Source organism: Triticum aestivum, chromosome 2B, assembly GCF_018294505.1.
Source record: "Triticum aestivum cultivar Chinese Spring chromosome 2B, IWGSC CS RefSeq v2.1, whole genome shotgun sequence".
Lineage (NCBI taxonomy): Eukaryota > Viridiplantae > Streptophyta > Magnoliopsida > Poales > Poaceae > Triticum > Triticum aestivum.
The window spans coordinates 72,262,555-72,284,718 of NC_057798.1; the positions used below are offsets into that span (position 1 = coordinate 72,262,555).

At 44.8% G+C, this 22,164-nt stretch overlaps 1 pseudogene; it reads right to left on the minus strand.

Moving 5' to 3' along the window:
* Window positions 1-338: 338 nt before the first annotated feature.
* Window positions 339-22,164, minus strand: part of LOC123038971 (isoflavone reductase homolog) — a 55,281-nt pseudogene continuing 33,455 nt past the window's right edge.

A 22,164-nucleotide genomic window follows, 5' to 3' on the forward strand; every position in this document is an offset into this window, starting at 1 on the left:
CAACTTTTATTACAAATCATGTGAACAGGTTATATGCCTTTACATACATATAAATACTTATTAAGGTGTTATATTAATTAGGTGATAATTCCATGACTAGAGGAAGTACTGCTTCTCACGCTGCACTCTATCTCTCAAGTTTTCAGGAGAAGTCTAACATAATTATGTTGTATATGTCTTATGATAACTCTGCACAAGGACAAATATCGTCCTACAGAACTTTATATTTTTTTTAAATCACACAATTAATTCCATTGTCCTAGTAAGAAAATGACATGAAAAAGGGGTATTATTTTCCTAGCAATTTGATGTGGCCCTTTCACCATATGTTGTTACTACTAAGCTGAGAAAAAAAAGCTCAGATATATTGTACTTTACACTCAAGCAATAAATGTTTTTTTCTTACCTTCCATTGAAGCCAAGAATTCAGCACTGGGAATGGGAATTTTCTCGAGAGCCTTTCCTGAAAGCTTTTCCCATTTAGCAATCAGCTCATTTTGACTAAGGATGTTTTGGAGCGGTCTTAGGTACACTACTAGAAAACAGGACTTTGGTTCAGGCCGGGCCAGCCCATTAGTCCCTGTTCGTGAGGCCAGGGGGGCGACCGGGCATCGTGGGGCATTGGTCCCGGTTCGTCTTGCCCCTTTGGTCCCGGTTCCATACACGAACCGGGACCAATGGGCCTCCCTCCTGGCCCACAATCGTTGGTCTCAGTTCGTGGCTTCAACAGGGACCAAAGGGTGTCCTTTAGTCCTGGTTTCAGCCACAAACTGGGACCAATGAGATGCCTATATATACCCCCTCGCCCGCGAGCATAGCACTCCACTGCTCTGTTTTTCTGGTCGGACGTTGGAGAGCTTTGCGCTGCTCTAGCTCACCTCCTATGCACATGAGGTGTTCGATGAAATGCCCGAGCCACACTTAAGCTTTCTTCCCTCGAAGATCCTTGTTGAAGCTCCATTTTCCTCGAGATTTGTCTAGGTTTGCTGGTCCGTCCTTTCCCGTCCCCGTCCTCACCGTCGTTGATCGCCCGCGCCGATCTCGTCGCTGGCACCACCGTGGTGAGCCTTCTGATCTTATCTTCTTTCTAAAAGAAAAAAGTTCTTACTTATATGATTTAGATAGATACTTGTGTAGTTTTCTTACTTACTATTGTTTGTTATTATATAGTCTGATGGTTTTGGTATCCGCCTCCGTTGGCCCTCGTCCTGTCTATGATTCAGATATGGTATATATATATATTTATATTATCTTTTGTAACTATTAGTTTCATTTAGTGCTTATGACATTTATGTCGAGCAACGTGACATAATTTTTTTTATCTAGGAGGTATGTGAACCGGAAATTCCAACCGACCCTATTGTCGAGAGGTTAAATTTAGTTGAAGTAAAGCTGCTGCCTTGTGACCATGAGGTCATGGGTTCAAGTCCTGGAAACAGCCTCTTATAGAAATGTAGGGAAAGGCTGCGTACTATAGACCCAAAGTGGTCGGATCCTTCCCTGGACCCTGCGCAAGCGGGAGCTACATGCACCAGGTTGCCCTTTTAGAAGACAACTACTTGAAGGAAAAATTGAAAAAAATTGAGGAGGAGAAGATGATATTGGAGTTGCATGTTGCGGATGTCATCGATGATGACAAGATCAAGATGGATGCAATGCTCTTGAAGATTAGAAGGATTAGACAATATGCCATTCATACCGAGGCTTGGTATCATTATGCCATTGGATCAATTGTTACCTTGGTTGCGGTTATGATCACATTTGTTGTTGCATTGAAATGTTTTACATAGTTTCAATGTATAGTTTAATTAGATGCTCTGGAGAGCTATATGTTATTCAATGAGAACTATGTATGTATTTTGGTTTTATTGTGATGATGAACTTCTATTAATTTGGTCACTTATTTATTCATGATGTACGCAGATGAACCGGCAATGGATGTACAGTAACAGACGCACCTCCAAGTACATTAACGACGTGAATAATTTTCTCGCATTGGCTGAGGCAAACAAGCAGAATGATTTTATGTGTTGTCCATGCCCTATATGTGGGAATACGAGGTCTTACTCTGACTCGAAAACCCTTCACATCCACCTCCTTTATAAGGGTTTCATTCCACACTATAATGTTTGGACCAAGCACGGAGTAAGAGGGGTTATGATGGAAGACAACGAAGAAGAAGAAGATGATGACAACTATGTGCCCCCTGAATACAGTGATGCTGCAACAGGGGAAGCTGAAGATGCTGCAACGGGGGAAGCTGAAGATCAAGAGGAACCAAACGATGTGCCCGATGATGATCTTCGCCGGGTCATTGTTGATGCAAGGAGACAATGCGAAAGTGTAAAGGAGAACCTGAAGTTCGATCGCATGTTAGAGGATCACAAAAAAGGGTTGTAGCCCAATTTTGAAGATGGCAACGCAAAGCTCGGTACCACACTGGAATTGCTGCAACGGAAGGCAGAAAATGGTGTACCTGACAAAGGATTTGAGAAGCTACTGAAAATATTGAAGAAGAAGCTTCCAAAGGATAACGAATTGCCTGACAGTATGTAGGCAACAAAGAAGGTTGTATGCCCTTTAGGATTGGAGGTGCAGAAGATACATGCATGCCATAATGACTGCATCCTGTACCGCAATGTGTACGAGGATTTGAACGCATGCCCGGTATGCGGTGCATTGCGGTATAAGATCAGACGAGATGACCCTAGTGATGTTGACGGTGAGCGCCCCAGGAAGAGGGTTCCTGCCAAGGTGATGTGGTATGCTCCTATAATACCACGGTTGAAACGTCTGTTCAGAAACAAAGAGCATGCCAAGTTGATGAGATGGCATAGAGAGGACTGTAAGAAAGACGGGAAGTTGAGAGCACCCGTTGACCGGTCGCAGTGGAGAAAAATCGAGAGAAAGTACTGGGAGGACTTTGCAGGTGACGCACGGAACGTATGGTTTGGTTTAAGCGTGGATGGCATTAATCCTTTTGAGGAGCAGAGCAGAATCACATCACCTGGCCTGTGACTCTATGTATCTATAACCTTCCTCCTTGGCTGTGCATGAAGCGGAAGTTCATTATGATGTCAGTTCTCATCCAAGGCCCTAAGCAACCCGACAACGATATTGATGTGTACATAAGGCCATTAGTTGAAGAACTTTTACAGGTGTTAAATGGAAACGGCGTACGTGTGTGGAATGAGCATAAACAACATGAATTTGACCTACATGCATTGCTGTTTGTAACCATCAATGATTGGCCTGCTCTCAGTAAACTTTCAGGACAGAAAAACAAGGGAAACCACGCATGCACGCACTGTTTAGATGACACCAAAAGTATATATCTGGACAAATGCAGGAAGAATGTGTACCTGATGCATCGTCGATTTCTTCCGACCAACCATCAATGTCGAAAGAAAGGCAAGCATTTCAAAGGCGAGGCAGATCACCGGAAGAAGCCCGCCGTCCGTGCCGGTGATCACATACTTGCTATGGTCAATGATTTACAAGTAATCTTCGGAAAGGGTCCCAGCGGACTATCTGTTCCGAATGATGCTAACGGACGCACACCCATGTTGAAGAAGAAATCTATATTTTGGGACCTACCCTACTGGAAAGACCTAGAGGTCCGCTCTTCAATCAACATGATGCATGTGACAAATAATCTTTGCATGAACCTGCTAGGCTTCTTGGGCGTGTATGGGAAGATAAAAGATACACCAGAGGCACGGGAGGACCAGCAACGTGTGCATGAAAAAGACGGCATGCCTTCAAAGAAGTATGAAGGTCCCGCTAGCTACGCTCTTACCAAAGTAGAGAAGGAAATCTTCTTTGAATGCCTGCTCAGTATGAAGGTCCCGTCTGGCTTCTCATCGAATATAAAGGGAATAATAAATATGGCAGAGAAAAAGTTCCAGAACCTAAAGTCTCATGACTGCCACGTAATTATGACGCAACTGTTTCCGGTTGCATTGAGGGGGCTTCTACCAGAAAACGTTCGATTGGCCATTGTGAAGCTATGTTCATTCCTCAATGCAATCTCTCAAAAGGTGATTGATACGTCTCTGTCGTATCTATAATTTTTGATTGTTCCATGCCAATATTATTCAACTTTCATATACTTTTGGCAACTTTTTATACTATTTTTGGGACTAACATATTGATCCAGTGCCCAATGCCAGTTCCTGTTTGTTGCATGTTTTATGTTTCGCAGAAACCCAATATCAAACGGAATCCAAATGGGATAAAACAGAAGGAGAATTATTTTGGAATATTTGGGATTTTCCGGAGGAAGAATCAACACGAAACGGTGTCCGAGGCGGCCATGAGACAGGGGGCATGCCCTCCCCCCTGGGCGTGCCTGGCACCCTCATGGGCCACCTGTAAGGCGGTTGATGCCCTTATTTTGCCGCAAGAAAGCTAATTTTATAAGAAAAATCTGGGCGAAAGATTGACCCCAATCGGAGTTACGAATCTCCGGATATAAAAGAAATGGTGAAGGGGCAGAATCGGGGAACGCGGAAATAGAGAGAGACAGAGAGATAGATTCAATCTCGGAGGGGCTCTCGCCCCTCCCACGCCATGGGAGCCAAGGACCAGAGGGGAAACTATTCTCCCATCTAGGGAGGAGGTCAAGGAAGAAGAAGAAGAAGGGGGATCTCTCCCCCTTGCTTCCGGTGGCGCTGGAGCGCTGCCGGGTGCCATCATCATCACCGCGATCTTCACCAACACCTCCATCATCTTCACCAACATCACCATCACCTTCCCCCTTCTATATCCAGCGGTCCACTCTCCCGCATCCCGCTGTACCCTCTACTTGAACATGGTGCTTTATGCTTCATATTATTACCCAATGATGTGTTGCCATCCTATGATGTCTGAGTAGATTTCCGTTGTCCTATCGGTGATTGATGAATTGCTATGATTGGTTTGAGTTGCATGTTTTATTATTGGTGCTATCGTATAGTGCTCTCCGTGTCGCGCAAGCGTGAGGGATCCCTGTTGTAGGGTTTGCAATATGTTCATGATTTGCTTATGGTGGGTGGCGTGAGTGATAGAAGCATAGACCCGAGTAAGTAGGTTGTTTGCGTATGGGATAAAGGGGACTTGATACTTTAATGCTATGGTTGGGTTTTATCTTAATGATATTTAGTAGTTGCGGATGCTTGCTAGAGTTCCAATCATAAGTGCATATGATCCAAGAAGAGAAAGTATGTTAGCTTATGCCTCTCCCTCAAATAGAATTGCAATAGTGATTACCGGTCTACTAACATAGTCAATTGCTTAGGGACAATTTCACAACTCCTACCACCACTTTTCACGCTCGCTATATTTACTTTATTGCATCTTTATCTAAACAGCCCCTAGTTTATATTTACGTGTTCTTTATTATCTCGCAAATGTATCCTATCACACCTACAAAGTACTTCTAGTTTCATACTTGTTCTAGGTAAAGCGAACACTAAGCGTGCGTAGAGTCGTATCAGTGGCAGATAAGGCTTGAGAGAGTGCTTGTTCTACCTTTAGCTCCTCGTTGGGTTCGACACTCTTAATTATAAAAGAGGCTACAACTATCCCGTATACTTGCAGGTTATCAAGACCTTTTTCTGGCGCCGTTGCCGGGGAGTCATAGCGTGGAGTGAATATTCTCGTGTGTGCTTGTTTGCTTTATCACTAAGTAATTTTTATTTGCTGTTCTAAGTTGTTCTCTATCTTTAGTTATGGATATGGAACACAAAATACTAAAAAAATTAGGTGTACTTGCTACTCATGGAGATGGGGAACCTCCTAAAACCCTTGATGCTCGTTATGTGAAACACATTATGTACTACTTTAATAATCCTGAGAAAACCGCATTCAATTATGTTATGGGAGACACGTTGGATCAACGTGAATACTTTAGGGATTATTGCTTGACACAAAAAGGGGAACTATTATGGGATCAAATTAATAAGTTGTATTGGTATGCTAGGGATCTATGCTTGAGATATGATTATACTTGTTGCTCTAGGATGAAGGCTCCACACCTTCCCTTTTCATGCAAATTTAATGATAATGAAACCTTAGCTTCTTATGCTAATGGTAGATATGATTACTATGATGTGGAACAAATAGAAGAGTTTGTTGCTTTTATGGGTGCTTATGAGATTGAATCTATGTTTAAAGAGTTTGACGATTTTGATGATTCAGTTTGTAGACCAGAAAATTTTGCTATACTTAGATATTGCTATGAAACTTATGAATACAATTACAATATTAATGCATTTATTGAGAAAGTCTCTGCTATCCAAGAAGGGACTAATATTTTGCAGGAAGCTATGGAAGAAGAAATTGATGAAACTGTGAGCTCATTGGATGAAAAAGATGATGAGGAGAGCGAAGAACAAAAGGAGGAAGAGCGGATTGATCACCCGTGCCCACCTTCTAATGAGAGTAACTGTTCAACTCATACATTGTTTAATTCCCCTTCGTGCTTACCGAAGGATGATTGCTATGATGATTGCTATGATCCCTTGAATTTGTTTGAAATATCCCTTTTTGATGATGCTTGCTATGCTTGTGGCCAAGATGCCAATATGAATGATGCTTATGGAGATGAACTTGCTATAGTCCCTTATGTTAAACATGAAATTGTTGCAATTGCACCCACACATGATATTGGAGAACTACACTATATTGGAGAAGTTTGTGCTTATTAAGGATTATGTTGATGGGTTGCATTTTACCGTTGCACATGATGATTTTGATAGATATAATATGCATGTGCTTGATGCTCCTACTTGCAATTATTATGAGAGAGGAACTATATCTCCACCTCTCTATGTTTCCAATATGATAAAATTGCAAGAAACTGCTTATACTATGCATTGGCCTTTACTTGGTGTGCATAAATTGTTTTTTTATGACATGTCGATGCATAGGAAAAGAGTTAGACTTCGTTGTTGCATGATATATGTTACTTTGTGCTCACTACTAAATTACAAATCATTGTTAATTAAAATTGGCTTTGATATACCTTGGGATTCGGGTGGATCCATTACTTGAGCACTATATGCCTAGCTTAATAGCTTTAAAGAAAGCGCTGCCAGGGAGACAACCCGGAAGTTTTAGAGAGTCATTTATTTCTGTTGAGTGATTTTATATAGTTTAAAAACAAAAAAATAAAGAGGGGAACCCAAAACTTTTTCAAAAAGGAAAGTGAAAGTGAGAAAGACAAGCATTGTTGAAGTGGGAGAGCTCCTTGAATTTTGTTCATGCTCACGGAAACTTTGTGAATCTTGATTACAGAAATTTATCATCAAAAATAATTATCCCCTTGTACAATTACATTGTATTATAAAAATAATGTGCCAATGTTTGCCTTTAGGATGTGTACAATGCTTGTTGGTTTGTATGGTACAGGACAGAAACTTTAGCTGTAGTGCGCGATTTTACATTTTTAACTGGAACGTCAAATGGTTCTGATTCTTTTTGCACTGTCTTGATGTACAAATTTTTTATTTTTCCTAATTTTCGTATAATTTGTGGGGTAACAGAAGTATGGTGAATGTTCAGATTGCTACAGACTGTTCTGTTTTTGACAGATTCTGTTTTTTGATGCATAGTTTGCTTGTTTTGATGAATCTATCAATTTATATCAGTGGATTTAAGCCATGAAAAAGTTATATTACAGCAGACACAATTCAAAAAAAATATGAATTGGTTTGCAACAGTACTTAGAGTAGTGATTTGCTTTATTATACTAACGGATCTTACCAAGTTTTCTGTTGAAGTTTTGTGTGGATGAAGTGTCTAATCGAGGATGTCTCGATATGAGGAAAAGGAAGAGAGGCAAGAGCTCAAGATTGGGGATTCCCGAGGCACCCCAAGTAAATATTCAAGGATACTCAAGCGTCTAAGCTTGGGGATGCCCCGGAAGGCATCCCCTCTTTCTTCAACAAGTATCAGTATGTTTTCGGATTCGTTTCGTTCATGCGATATGTGCAGGTCTTGGAGCTTCTTTTGCATTTAGTTTTCACTTTCTTTTATGCACCATGCTGGTATGAGATAGTCCTTGGTTGATTTATAGAATTCTCATTGCACTTCACTTAAATCTTTTGAGTATGGCTTTATAGAATGCTTCATGTGCTTTACTTGTATCATTTGAAGTTTGGATTGCCTATTTCTCTTCACATAGAAAACCGCCATTTGTAGAATGCTCTGTTACTTCACTTATATTTGTTAGAGCGTGGGCATATCTTTTGTATAAAGAATTAAACTCTCTTGCTTCACTTATATATATTTAGAGAGATGACAGGAATTGGTCATTCACATGGTTAGTCATAAAATCCTACATAAACTTGTAGATCGCTGAATATGATATGTTTGATTCCTTGCAATAGTTTTGCGATATAAAGATGGTGATATTAGAGTCATGCTAGTGGGTAGCTGTGGATTGTAGAAACACTTGCATTGAGGTTTGCAAGTCCCGTACCATGCACGTATGGTAACCGTTGTGTGACAAATTTGAAGCATGAGTGGCGGTTGGGGACGAGTGATGGTCTTTTCCTACCAATCTATCCCTCTAGGGGCATGCGTAGTAGTACTTTTCTTCGAGGGCTAATAAACTTTTGCAATAAGTATATGAGTTCTTTATGACTAATGTGAGTCCATGGATTATACGCACTTTTACCTTTCCATCATTGCTAGCCTCTTCGGTACCGCTCATTGCCCTTTCTCACCTCGAGAGTTGGTGCAAACTTCGCCGGTGCATCCAAACCCCGTGATACGATACGCTCTATCACACATAAGCCTCATTATATCTTCATCAAAACAGCCACCATACCTACCTATCATGGCATTTCCATAGCCATTCCGAGATATATTGCCATGCAACTTTCATCATCATCATATACATGACTTGAGCATTCATTGTCATATTGCCTTGCATGATCGTAAGATAGCTAGCATGATGTTTTCATGGCTTGTCCGTTTTTTGATGTCATTGCTACGCTAGATCATTGCACATCCCGGTACACCGTCGGAAGCATTCATATAGAGTCATATCTTTGTTCTAGTATCAAGTTGTATTATTGAGTTGTAAGTAAATAAAAGTGTGATGATCATCATTATAGAGCATTGCCCCATAAAAAAAGGATAGGCCAAAGAAGCCTAAATAAAAAAAGGGGGGCCAAAGAAGTGCACAAAAGAAAAGAAAAAAGAAAAAAAGAAAAAAAAAGAAAAAAAAGAAAAAAGAAGAAAAAAGAAGAAAAAGAAGAAAAAAGGTGCAATGTTACTATCCTTTTACCACACTTGTGATTCAGAGTAGCACCATGTTCTTCATATAGAGATTCTCCTACGTTATCACTTTCATATACTAGTGAGAATTTTCATTATAGAACTTGGCTTGTATATTTTAACGATGGGCTTCCTCAAATGCCCTAGGTCTTCATGAGCAAGCAAGTTGGATGCACACCCACTTAGTTTTCAGTTTGAGCTTTCATACACTTATAGCTCTAGTGCATCCGTTGCATGGCAATCCCTACTCCTCGCATTGACCTCAATTGATGGGCATCTCCACAGCCAGTTGATTAGCCGTGTCGATGTGAGACTTTTTCCCTTTTTGTCTTCTCCACATAAACCCCCACCATCATATTCTATTCCACCTATAGTGCTATATCCATTGCTTGCGCTCATGTATTGCGTGAGGGTTGAAAAAGCTGAAGCGCGTTAAAAAGTATGAACCAATTGCTCGGCTTGTCATCGGGGTTGTGCATGATGGAGGCATTTTGTGTGACGAAAATGAAACATGGCCAAACTATATGATTTTGTAGGGATAAGCTTGCTTTGGCCTTGTTGTTTTGAAAAGACATGATTTCTTTATTAGTACGCTCGAAGTATTATTATTTTTATGTCAAATGATAGACTATTGCTTTGAATCACTCGTGTCTTAATATTCAAGCCATGATTAGACATATGATCAAGATTATGCTAGGTAGCATTCCACATCAAAAATTATCTTTTCTTATCATTACCTACTCGAGGACGAGCAAGAATTAAGCTTGGGGATGCTGATACGTCTCCGTCGTATCTATAATTTTTGATTGTTCCATGCCATTATTATTCAACTTTCATATACTTTTGGCAACTTTTTATACTATTTTTGGGACTAACATATTGATCCAGTGCCCAGTGCCAGTTCCTGTTTGTTGCATGTTTTATGTTTCGCAGAAACCCAATATCAAACGGAATCCAAACGGGATAAAAACGGAAGGAGAATTATTTTGGAATATTTGGGATTTTCCGGAGGAAGAATCAACGTGAAATGGTGTCCGAGGTGGCCACGAAACAGGGGGGGCACGCCTGGCACCCTCGTGGGCCACCCGTAAGGCGGTTGATGCCCTTATTTTGCCGCAAGAAAGCTAATTTTATGAGAAAAAATTGGGCGAAAGATTCACCCCAATCGGAGTTACGGATCTCCAGATATAAAAGAAACGATGAAGGGGCAGAATCGAGGAACACAGAAACAGAGAGAGACCGAGAGATAGATCCAATCTCGGAGGGGCTCTCGCCCCTCCCACGCCATGGGAGCCAAGGACCAGAGGGGAAACTCTTCTCCAATCTAGGGAGGAGGTCAAGAAAGAAGAAGAAGAATGGGGGCTCTCTCCCCCTTGCTTCTGGTGGCGCCGGAGCGCTGCCGGGGGCCATCATCATCACCGCGATCTTCACCAACACCTCCATCATCTTCACCAACATCTCCATCACCTTCCCCTTCTATATCCAGCGGTCCACTCTCCCGCATCCCGCTGTACCCTCTACTTGAACATGGTGCTTTATGCTTCATATTATTATCCAATGGTGTGTTGCCATCCTATGATGTCTGAGTAGATTTTCGTTGTCCTATCGGTGATTGATGAATTGCTATGATTGGTTTGAGTTGCATGTTTTATTATTGGTGTTGTCCTATAGTGCTCTCCGTGTCGCGCAAGCATGAGGGATCCCCGCTGTAGGGTTTGCGATATGTTCATGATTTGCTTATGGTGGGTGGCGTGAGTGACAGAAGCGCGGACCCGAGTAAGTAGGTTGTTTGCGTATGGGATAAAGGGGACTTGATACTTTAATGCTATGGTTGGGTTTTACCTTAATGATCTTTAGTAGTTGCAGATGCTTGCTAGACACTACTAGGAAAAGGGCTATAGATGGGATTGACACTAATGGCGCACCAGACAAGCGGTGTGCCATTAGTATATACTAATGGCGCACCACCTTCTGATACGCCATTAGAGTTGAAACTACTAATGGCGCACCTGGCCCAAGGTGCGCCATTAGTATCAAAAAAAATTTGAACGAGTGCGCCTGTCCAAACATACTAATGGCGCATCCGGACTCAGTGCGCCATTACTAGTTGTAACTAGTAATGGTGCACCTGTCGGAAAGTGCGCCACTAATGTTGTTTTTTTATTATATTCTTTATTCCTTTTTTTGCAAAACTACTAATGGCGCACTGTTCCACCGTGCGCCATTACTAGTTTAAACTAGTAATGGCGCACTGTGGAACAGTGCGCCATTAGTATGTTTTTTTTGCAAAACTACTAATGGCGCACCACCAGAAGGTGCACCATTAGTAACCTGGATTACTAATGGCGCATTTAGAGTTGGTGCGCCATTAGTAAGTGGGCAGCAACAAGATATTTTGGACAGCCTCTCCTACCCACACTCACTTTCTCCCCACTTCATTCTCTCCACCTCCTCCTTGTCTCGGGTGCCTCCTCTTTTTCACCTCATTTTCACCATAGATTCATTCAAATTAAGTGGTTAAATTACCTTGTTTTGATAGGTAAGTAAGGGGGGAAGCTATATTTATGTTGTTCTCCCTACAACAATGTGCACATGTACTTTTTATGGCCTAGCTGTATCTATGTATGTTCGTGGTGTTGCATATGTTTGTGGTGTTGCATATGTGTTTGTGTTTGGAGGTGTACCGGTATTTGAAATGCAATAGTTGCCAATATTTTGCCGGAATGTTGATTCATTTCCGTTTCGGCGAGAATTTTGGCATTAAGCATTCTTTTTGGTCCTATTTTTAGGGAAAGTCATGACAAATTTTTTCTTGGTTCTAAAATATCGTTTTGCTCTACCCCGCAGGCGACCATGGTCCGCACGATGACCGAAGGCATCGTGAATAGGTTTTTGAGGTCCGCGAAGGCCGAGATGCTTCAAAAGAACGAGATGGAGATAAGATGTCCGTGTCGAAGATGCACGCTGAAGAGCCTTATTGCGGACCCGGATTCCGGGCAGGTGCGGGACCACCTGCTCTTGCGTGGTTTCATGGATGGCTATCGGTGGCAAGGTGATGAAGATGACTACGAAGTCGTCCATGGGGGCCGGGCAAGAAATGAGGAAGGGCAGCAAGACAACCACCGCGGCTCGGGCGGGCGAGAAGACGAAGAATCCCCAGGAGATGATCATGACGGTGATGCTGTACACAGTCATCATGTAGAAGATGCAGGACATGATGATGAGGAATATGCCAGAGCAGACGACGGGCATGATCATGAAGATGATGATGCCAGCGGAGCAGACGACGCTGGACCATCGATGGGCTGGGTGCAGGACCCTCATATTCAAGAGCTGCTTCTCAAGCAGACGGATAACGCAAGAGCTGCCGCCCGAGAGAAAGCCAAGATGGATCAACTTGAGTTAGACGTGGTTACTGCATTGTATGAAGGATGCAGGCCCGAGGATACCCGCCTGAAAGTAATGCTCATGGCTCTGGAGATGAAGGTAAAACACAAAATGACCGATGCATGCTTCGACGAGAACATGTCATTCTGGCACGAACGTCTTCCCAAGGGGAACAAGTGCCCGACCAGTTTGGAGGAGGTGAAGAAAATCGTGTGTCCTTTGGATTTACCGCACGTGAAATACCATGTGTGCATGAACAATTGCATCATTTATCGGGACGAGCACGCGGAGTCTACCATATGTCCGGTATGCGGCGTCACTCGATACAAGAAGAGGAAGAAAGCTCCTCGAAAAGTGGTGTGGTACTTTCCGATCACTCCTCGTCTACAGTGGTATTTCGCGGACCCTAAGGTAGCAAAGCTCATGCGTTGGCACGCGGATAGGGAGGAGAAGAAGCGAGAAGATGACGCAAATGATCCGGAGATAGATAAAAAAGACAAGATGCTGAGTCACCCTAAGGATGCGAGCCAGTGGCAAGCGTTGAACTTGGAAGACCTAGAATTTGGGAAGGATCCAAGGAACATCGTGTTGGGCGCGAGCACCGATGGAGTCAATCCGTTTGGCAGCCAGAGAAGCACACATAGCACCTGGCCTGTGTTTGTGTGGATGTACAACCTTCCCCCTGGTTGTGCATGAAGAGGAAGTACATTCACATGAGTATGCTAATTGAAGGGCCGAAACAACCAGGGAACAACATCAATCTGTATCTGGGGCTGCTGAAAGAGGAGCTTGACACGCTGTGGAAAACGCCAGCCAATACGTGGGACGCCGCAGAGAAAGAATATTTCCCTATGAGAGCCGCACTGCTCACGACGGTGCACGACTATCTCGGTTACGGATATCCCGCGGGGCAGGTAGTCCACGGATTTTCTGGATGCGTAAGGTGCATGGATGACACAACATATCACCAGCTAGATAGAGATCCCGGGTCTTCGAAAACCGTGTTCATGGGACATCGAAGGTGGCTTCGCGATGATGACCCATGGAGGAAACGCAAGGATCTGTTTGATGGTGAAACCGAACCCTGAAAACGCCCGTGTATGAGGAGCGGTGAGGAAATAGACAAGCTGTTGAAAAATTGGAAAGACTGCCCACTGCCGGGAAAGAAGCAAAAGGCGCCAGAGCCGGGAAAGAAGCGAAAGGCGCCAGAGCCGCTGCTGAAGGTATCGAAAACGAGGTCTGTTTTCTGGGACTTGCCGTACTGAAAGATCCACCGTGTGCCTCACAGCCTTGATGTCATGCATATCACGAAGAACGTGTGCGAGAGTCTGCTTGGTACCCTGCTCAACATGCCAGAGAGGACCAAAGATGGGCCGAAAGCAAGGGCAGACTTGAAATCAATGGGCATCAGGCAGGAGCTTCACACTAATGATGATGATGATGATGATGATGATGATGAGGCGAAGCAGGACACAGTAAGTCGTCGCAAAGGCAAAAAGGCGAAGAAGACCGGAAATGACTACCCTCCCGCGTGCTTCACTCTAAGTCAGGACGAGATCGAGCAGTTTTTCACCTGCCTCCTAGGAGTAAAACTTCCTTACGGTTACGCGGGGAAGATAAGCAGATACCTAGACCCAGCGAAGCAGAAGTTCAGTGGGATGAAGTCTCACGACTGTCACATGCTGATGACGCAGATACTTCCAGTTGCAATCCGTGGGATCATGGACGCGCACGTCCGTGAAACGCTATTTGGCCTATGCAACTTTTTCGACGTCATCTCTCGGAAGTCGATTGGCGTGAGGCAACTCAGAAGGCTACAGGAAGAGATCGTGGTGATACTATGCGAGCTTGAGATGTACTTCCCGCCCGCATTCTTTGATATTAGGGTGCATCTGCTGGTCCATATAGTGGAGGATATCATCCAACTCGGGCCGACGTTCCTGCACAGCATGATGCCGTTCGAAAGGATGAATGGTGTCATCAAAGGATACGTTCGCAACATGTCACGTCCAGAGGGAAGTATAGCCAGGGGCTTTTTGACCGAAGAGTGCATCTCCTACTGCACGAATTATCTAGGCATCGAGAACCCCGTTGGTGTGCCCGTCAACAGGCACCTCGGCGGGCTCGCTGGATGGGGTCACCGTGAGGGTCGCCGCGAAATGCATGTCGACTTAGAGGGTCGACTCGCCGACTTTGAAAGAGCAAACCTAGTCGCGCTACAACACATAGACGTGGTCGATCCTTGGGTGGTAGAGCACAAAACCTTTATTAAGAAGACGTACAATGACCGAGGCCAACAAAGGACGGACGGAGATATAATCAAAGAGCACAACTCATGTTTCACGCGTTGGTTCAAGCAGAAGCTTCTGTCGTACCCTTTACATGAGGATTCTTCCGCGGAAGAACAACTCATATTCGCCTTGTCACAGGGCGCCGAGCACAACCTGATGACCTATGAGGCATACGATATCAACGGCTACACATTCTACACCGAGGCCAAGGACATGAAGAGCGATGGTTATCAGAACTCCAAGGTAACGATGGAATCCTACACCGGTAATGACAAGGACAGATACTATGGAAGGATCGAGCAGATCTGGGAGCTGAGCTACGCTGGAGAGAAGGTCCCAATGTTCCGTGTCAGATGGGCGAAGAGCGTCCTAAAAGAAGACCGGTATTTCACCACCATGGTTATACCCGAAGCCAAATCCAAGACCGCGGGCGCAAACGTCACCGCGAAAAATGAGCCATGGGTACTGGCTTCCCAAGTTGACCAATGCTTCTTCATTACCGACCCGTCAAAGCCCAGTCGTGTTGTTGTGAGGAGAGGCAAAAGGAAGATCATCGGAATAGATGGAGTAGCCAATGAGCAAGACTTCGACAAGTACGGCGACCCGAGGATCGAACATGACGACGATGATGAAGTAGCAGCATACACCACAAGAAGAAGCACGACCACCCTACCTAAAGGACATCCGTTCCACAGAAGAACTCCATTTGCGAAAAAGAAGGGCAAGAAGATTGTGAACAGATAGCTAGCTAAGATCGATTGTATTTAAATCGTAGCCTTCATTTCTCGATTGTATTTCATGGGCACTTTTTGAACTATCATGAATATTTTTAAATTTCATGGACACTCGGTCTCGATCCCCCTCCATCTCGATCGCTATCCCACCTCGCTAGATCCGGTCCCCCTCGCCGCCGAGCACCCCCCGGTCCACCGGCCGCCGCTGCCGACCCCCCGCACCCTCGATTCCCCTACTCAACCGCCGCCACTGACCCCCCGCACCCCTCCCCTACTCAACCGCCGCCGCCGACCCCCTGCACCCCCCGCACCCTCCTCCTTCACCGGCATTGCTGTTTGATGATATTTAAAAAAATATTACTGTCTTATAAAAAAAATATTACTGTTATGATTTAAACAAGTTTGAACATATTTAAACACAAATAAGTATCAAACAGCATTTTAAATGCATAAAAAAATTGTGGAGCCTAGGAATTGAACCCAGGACCTCTTCGTGTGAGAACTGGCTGCTGACCAGTCAAGCTAGTAGAGGGAACTTGATGTGGATCAGGTCAGGTGGAAGATAACCTGTTGGCTCGAGCAGAAATAAAAAAATACTAATGGCGCACCAGGGTGAGGTGCGCCATTAGTATGGATGTACTTATGGCGCACCGAGGGGTGGTGCGCCATTAGTATTGTGCCGCCCCCATCCATATTTCCTCCCCGGCCCAAACATATCCCCTCTCTCTCCCTCGCCCTCGCCCTCGATCCCCTTCCCCTCTCCTCTCCCGACGCTGCTGCCCCGCCGCCTCGACGCCGCCCCGACGCCGCCTCGACGCCTCGACGCCGCCTCGACGCCCCGACGCCGCCTCGACGCCTCGACGCCGCCCCGACGCCGCCTCGACGCCTCGACGCCGCTGCCCCGCCGCCTCGACGCCGCCTCGACGCCGCTGCCCCGCCGCCTCGACGCCGCCCCAACGCCACCGAGGAGCACGACCTGGCGCAGGCGCACGGCGTGCAGGGCTACCCCACCCTCCTCTTCTTCATCGACGGCGTGCCCAGGGACTACTCCGGCGAGAGGACCAAGTGAGCAATTTCTGCAGATCCCCAATTCCCTCCCTGTTCCCGCTACGCAGCTGCTGAGAATTTTGTTTTTGCTTTGCTGCAGGGACGCCATTGTCGCTTGGATCGGCAAGAAGCTGGGCCTGCGGTGCAGAACCTCACCACCGTCGACGAGGCCGAGAAGATCGTCACCGGCGACGACGTGGCCGTGCTCGCCTTCCTCGACCACCTCTCGGTATGCAATGCGCCTTCTCCAGTGGCAGCAAAGTCAAACAAACCCAAAATTGGTTCAGTTGCAAACCATGTTACCCACATTGACCCAAAATTGGTTGAATTGCAAACCATGTGACCCAGATTGACCCAAGAATACAATGCTTGAATTGTGGCCAAATTGAGAACATGTGGCCATGTTACCCAAAATACACTGCACCTAGTTTTCCCAATGCCTTTATTCTTCTGCTTGCTCACTACTAGATGATCCAAGTGCGACCCATGTCAACAATTGCCCCCTTTGAACCCAAAAAGCAGTACATATGGTCCAATCCGTGCGGCTCTATGGCTCGACAGCACATAATAGGAATTTAGAAGGGAAATTGCTGGAGAGCATGGCCATAAACTTACAGGAAACGGGTGACAAAATATTGTACAAGGGAAGTATCGTAACTTGCTGGAGTGCATTCAGATGTGCATGCTACAGAGCTGTGCCGTTTATATTTTAGTAGTGAATTAACCACACACTAGAATTCATCTCTGAGCAACAGATGGGAAGAAGAACATGAGTTTGTATAGTTACTAACAATGAAGATTATGTGCTTGCAATGCAGATTCTGTAAATTGTGAGGAGAGCAGAGCAGAGGTAGCAGCAACTGAAAGTCTGAATTCTGAAAATCTCTGGGCAATGCAGTGTGATGTAGTATTGTTGCTCATGGTAGCCTGGGCTGACCAATCCAGGCGCCAATGTTTCTGAAGCTAGGAAGGTGTGCATGCATGCTACTGAATTGTGCAGTGTATCTAGTAAACTAACGACATGCAAATTGTTCATGGCGGCCTGGTTTGACCGATCCAGAATTATGGACGACGTTGGTTCTGAACCTAGGTAGGGGACATGTGTGTAGCCCTTTTGCTGTCGGCGCAGTTTATCTAGCAAAATTAACATATGATCCAAGTGCTAGTACTGCAGCAACTGAAAAATCGTGAACTAATTGACAAAGTAGAGTAGAGCTTGCAGCAACTGAAAAATTTGAACTCTGAAACACTCTAGCAGGAGAGTAGAGCAGAGTAGAGCAAAGTGTAGCATTAGCATATGATCCAAGTGCTAGTACTGCTAGTAAATAGCTAATACAGTTAATGAAGAAGAAAAAAAACTGCTAGTACAGTTAATGAAGAAGAAAAAAATGGCTACTACTGCTAGTAAATAGCATCAGACTGAATGTCTTTTATATATGGTACTGCTAGTAAATAGCTTCTTCTATATACTAATTTGCATCAAAGTGTAGAACAAAACATCAGACTGAATAACTAACAGTGGGTAATTAACCTAACTATTCATTTTTCCTTAGGTTAATATTAAAATGTCCAGTGTATATATATTTGAAAATGATTGCTGCTAGATGTTAATTTGCTGGTACTAGCTAGAATTTGGCACTGAAAAGCAAAAGCAAAAGCTAATTAACTGCTGGGTAATAGCACTGGTACTAGGTAGCTAAAATATGTGTTCTGAAACACTCAGAGCAGAAAAACTTACTACATACATATGCTCAAGAAACACTTACTAACCAGAAAAGGTTTTGACTTGAAATGTTAATAGCACAGAGAGCACCACAAGTTAAACACCTCAATCTGTTAGTATTTGTCTGCATTTTCTCACATTCTTCTTGTATCTGATCCAGTATTGCTTGTAGTGGTTTGTCCAAAATGTTGAATGATACTGCTTGGAGATGCATATATTGTTTCACCTCTTCACATGCCAATGTATTTTCCATGTTGTGATGGAGGCCTTTTTTGCCTTGTCCACCGAGAGGCCCTTGAGTTTGCTGGAATGTCGATTAACTTCCGTTCCAGCAAATTCGGGTACTCCATATGTCCTATTTTCAGCAAAGGTCATGCTGAAATTTTCCGTGAATTTTAGCATGACTTTGCTAAAAAAATAGGACATATGGGGTACTTGTGACTAATGCATGGGCCGGGGTACTTGTGACTAATGATGAAAGCTTAGGCTTTTAGGGTGCCTCGGCGTCGAAAAACCCTCAATGATAAAAGCTTAGCTTTTAGGATGCCTCGGTGTCGACAAACCCTAAATGATGAGACCATGATCTTGTTCCTTGACAATAATCAACTTTTTGACCAAACTTTGTTCCTATTTAGAGAGAAACATGGCCAACAACGATGAGGCCGGGGGTTCGGGCGGCAAGGCATTCTGGGAGTTGTCCCAGGAGATGGAGGTACAACCTCACTTGTATGAGGACGCCGCCTTCCCCACCGATCCTGAGACAACTGATGGTACCGCCGAGGATGACCCCACTGATGCCACCACTGATGGTGCCGCCGAGGATGCCACCACTGATGATGGCGGCGCATGCACAGATGGCAGCCAACCGAAGAGGCAACGGAAGGACCATGACCGACCGTGCTCCGCACCCTCAAGGAGGAAGTTACTGAAGTAGACTCCGACGGAAATCCAACGGCACCCGAACGAATAGTCAAGGGGTACTCGCTTCAGCTCGGGTGCATTCTCCGGAGCACTGTCTCGATCAACACCGAGAACCTGAGGCATCCTGACCGAGGGAATTTGCGCAACCTCCTCTTCACGAAGCTGCACGAACGATACAAGTTCCCCGCTGAATTTGAAAACACAAGCCTCAAAAGGAATAAAGTGAACAATGTTGCCCTCACGAAGATGAGCAAGGCCCTGTCTACTTGGAAAAGCAATGTGAAGAGAATGATTGAGAAAGGTGAGAGTTATGAGAAGATCAAGGAGAAAAATCCTTCGATCACCAAAGTGTTGGGGAACGTAGTAATTTCAAAAAAATTCCTACGCACACGCAAGATCATGGTGATGGCATAGCAATGAGAGGGGAGAGTGTTGTCCACGTACCCTTGTAGACCGTAAGCGGAAGTGTTAGCACGACGCGGTTGATGTAGTCGCACGTCTTCACAATCCGACCGATCCAAGCACCGAACGTACGGCACCTCCGAGTTCAGCACACGTTCAGCTCGATGACGATCCCCAGGCTCCGATCCAGCAAAGCTTCAGGGATGAGTTCCGTCAGCACGACGGCGTGGTGACCATGATGATTTACTACCGGCGCAGGGCTTCGCCTAAACTCCGCGACGATATGACCTAGGTGGAATATGGTGGAGGGGGGCACCGCACACGGCTAAGGAACGATCCGTAGATCAACTTCTGTGTCTATGGGGTGCCCCCCTGCCCCCGTATATAAAGGAGGGAGGGGGAGGTGCGGCCGGCCCCCTTGGGGTGCGCCTGGAGGAGTCCTACTCCCACCGGGAGTAGGACTCCCCCCTCTTGCCTTGGTGGAGAAGGAAAGGGGGGAGGGGAAAGAGGAAAGGGGGGCGCCGCCCCCCCCCCCTTCCTTGTCCTATTCGGACTAGGGGGGAGGGGGCGCGCGGCCTGCCCTGGCCGGCCCTCCTCTTCTCCCTCATGGCCCACTAAGGCCCATTAACCCCCGGGAGGGTTCCGGTAACCCCCCGGTGTTCCGGTAAATTCCCGATTTCACCCGGAACCTTTCCGATGTCCAAACATAGGCTTCCAATATATCAATATTTATGTCTCGACCATTTCGAGACTCCTCGTCATGTCCGTGATCACATCCGGAACTCCGAACAAACTTCGATACATCAAAACTTATAAACTCATAATAAAACTGTCATCGTAACGTTAAGCGTGCGGACCCTACGGGTTCGAGAACTATGTAGACATGACCTAGAACTATTCTCGGTCAATAACCAATAGCGCAACCTGGATGCCCATATTGGTTCCTACATATTCTACGAAGATCTTTATCGGTCAAACCGCATAACAACATACGTTGTTCCCTTTGTCATCGGTATGTTACTTGCCCGAGATTTGATCGTCGGTATCCAATACCTAGTTCAATCTCGTTACCGGCAAGTCTCTTTACTCGTTCCGTAATGCATCATCCCGTAACCAACTCATTTGGTCACATTGCTTGCAAGGCTTATAATGATGTGCATTACCGAGAGGGCCCAGTGATACCTCTCCGACAATCGGAGTGACAAAACCTAATCTCGAAATATGCCAACTCAACATGTACCTTCGGAGACACCTGTAGTACTCCTTTATAATCACCCAGTTATGTTGTGATGTTTGGTAGTACCCAAAGTGTTCTTCCGGTAAACGGGAGTTGCATAATTCTCATAGTTACAAGAACATGTATAAGTCATGAAGAAAGCAATAGCAATATACTAAACGATCAAGTGCTAGGCTAACGGAATGGGTCATGTCAATCACATCATTCTCCTAATGATGTGATCCCATTAATCAAATGACAACACATGTCTATGGTTAGGAAACATAACCATCTTTGATTAACGAGCTAGTCAAGTAGAGGCATACTAGTGACTATATGGTTGTCTATGTATTCACACATGTATCATGTTTCCAGTTAATACAATTCTAGCATGAATAATAAACATTTATCATGATATGAGGAAATAAATAATAACTTAATTATTGCCTCTAGGGCATATTTCCTTCAGTCTCCCACTTGCACTAGAGTCAATAATCTAGATTACATAGTAATGATTTTAACACCCATGGAGTCTTGGTGCTGATCATGTTTTGCTCGTGAGAGTGGCTTAGTCAACGGGTCTGCAACATTCAGATCCGTATGTATCTTGCAAATCTCTATGTCTCCCACTTGGACTTGGGTCCCAAATGGAATTGAAGCGTCTCTTGATGTGCTTGGTCCTCTTGTGAAATCTGGATTCCTTTGCCAAGGCAATTGCACCAGTATTGTCACAAAAAGATTTTCATTGGTCCCGATGCACTAGGTATGACACCTAGATCGGAAATGAACTCCTTCATCCAGACTCCTTCATTTGCTGCTTCCGAAGCAGCTATGTACTCCGCTTCACATGTAGATCCCGCCACGACGCTTTGTTTAGAACTGCACCAACTTACAGCTCCACCGTTTAATAAAAACACGTATCCGGTTTGCGATTTAGAATCGTTCGGATCAGTGTCAAAGCTTGCATTGACGTAACCATTTACGACTAGCTCTTTGTCACCTCCATATACGAGAAACATATCCTTAGTCCTTTTCAGGTATTTCAGGATGTTCTTGACCGCTGTCCAGTGATCCACTCCTGGATTACTTTGGTACCTTCCTGCCAAGCTTATTGCTAAGCATACGTCAGGTCTGGTACACAGCATTGCATACATGATAGAGCCTATGGCTGAAGCA